The sequence below is a fragment of the Sinocyclocheilus grahami genome, unplaced genomic scaffold (genome assembly GCF_001515645.1).
Source record: "Sinocyclocheilus grahami isolate Dianchi unplaced genomic scaffold, SAMN03320097.WGS_v1.1 scaffold697.1, whole genome shotgun sequence".
Classification (NCBI taxonomy): domain Eukaryota; kingdom Metazoa; phylum Chordata; class Actinopteri; order Cypriniformes; family Cyprinidae; genus Sinocyclocheilus; species Sinocyclocheilus grahami.
Window position 1 is genome coordinate 570439 of NW_015505876.1, and position 2184 is coordinate 572622.

A 2184-nucleotide genomic window follows, 5' to 3' on the forward strand; every position below is an offset into this window, starting at 1 on the left:
AAATGTTCGGGAAAACATACCTGTTATCGCACAAAGCTCCGTTTTTGGAATTACAATTTAATGTTTTTTATAATAATTTTGCAACTTTTAATGTATGCAATAATATAAATCCATTAAACGACAACACCATTTGATCTAAAGGTATCAAACAAACTGTAAAATATTCAGAATATTATGCCCTATAATGCAAAAGGCTTGGTTTTTCAGATTATGCCTTTACTGTTTTTATATACAGTACTGAATCCATATTTGTCATGTTTTATATACTGTACCCACTTAAATTAATTAAACTCTGACACCGTTTGAGATAAAGGTATCAAAACAACTGTAAAATATTCAGAATATTATGCCCTATAATGCACAAGGCTTGGTTTTTCAGATTATGCATTTACTGTTTTTATATATAGCACAGAAACCACATTTTTCATACGTTTTATATACTGTACCCATTTAAATTAATTAAACTCTCACACCGTTTGAGATAAAGGTATCAAAGCAACTATAAAAATATCTAAATATTAATCAATTTAATGCACAAGGCTTGTTTTTTCAGATTATGCCTTTATTGTTTTTATATACAGTACTGAAACCATATTTTTTTCATATGTTGTATATACTGTACCCACTTTAATTAAACTCTGACACCGTTTGAGATACATCTATCAAATCAACAGTAAAATTTTCCGAATATTATTCCATATAATGTACAGGGCTAATTTATCAAATTATGCCATTAGTATTTGAGTATATTGAAAGCATATGAAAAGTAGAGATGTAAAATTTGCATTTGTATCACGCTCCCATGTTTAGGTAAAGCACTTTCACTTTAATAGCAATCAATGTTATTTTCTTTGTGAAATGGCTGAATATAAATGTATAATCTCAGGGAAAAAAAGGTACAACAATGTCACTTTGGATGTACCCTAAGGTACAAAAGTGTACAATTTTTAATTTTTTTTCACATTAACTTGTTCATATTAGTACCTTAAAGGTACATATTAATATTTATATATTGTTATACATTGTTATATATATATATACATACATACATATGTATGAGTGTGTGTTTGTGCGTATGTATTTATTTATTGCCAAACACCCTAGTTGTTTGGAATTTTTCTTGGTGAGCTCATCAACAATAATAACAAACATTAAAATACATACAATATATAAATACATACACATACACAACTATCTATGTCCTATCAATTATAAGGAGTGAAATACAGATGCATAGACACCAGAGGAATTAAGAGCATGAACAATCCTACAATAAGTGCTGTTCAAAAAACGTGTAGACTTAGTTTTAATTGCTCTAAGGCGTCTGCCTGAAGGAAAGAGGCGTAAAGAGGTGTCTGGCTGGATGTAAGGGATCTTTCAGGATTGTTAAACCTTTTTTCTGCAAAAGTGAAACATAGATCTCATCAATAGTGGGAAGATCACAACCAATAATTTTCGAAGCAACCCGAGTTATGTTACTAATCTGACTTCTCTGCTGAACTGTGGAGCCAAACCACACTATAAGTGAGAAAGTCAGCACACTTTCAATGACAGCTCTATAAAATTTAACATACCAACTTTAGATACGCCAACTTAAGAAAAAAAGCCTTTGATGAGATTTTTTAATAATGCCTCTTAGGTTGTCGTCCCACTTTAACGTTGCAGAGATAGTTGTCCCAAGAAACTTCAGACAGATTTTAGAAATTAGATACCTAAGCACCTTTGGCACTGGAATTATAACAGCTGCTTTAAAACATACTGGGACTCTGCATACTCTTAACGACCAGTTGAATATATCGGTGAATACTGGGGCAAGGATGAACGCACACCACTTCAATGTTGCAGATGATATGGAGTCAGGGCCTGGTGCCTTTCTGCTGCTCTGCTTCCGCAGGAGATCCCTGACTTCATATTCCTCTATTTTAAAAGGAGGGCTTATAATACAGGACCAGGAGGGCAGCGTCGGCTGACCAACCTGTCCCTCCATTGTATTTTCAAAGCGACTGTAGAACGCATTAAGTTCATCAGGCAATGTAATATCATCAGAGATGACTTGAGATTTTATCTTATAGCCCGTGATCTGCTCTAGATTTTTCCATACACCATAAGTGTCATTGATCTTCAACTTATTTTCTAACGTACACTTATAATTTCCTTTTGCCTTTTTAACAGCTTTTTCAAAGT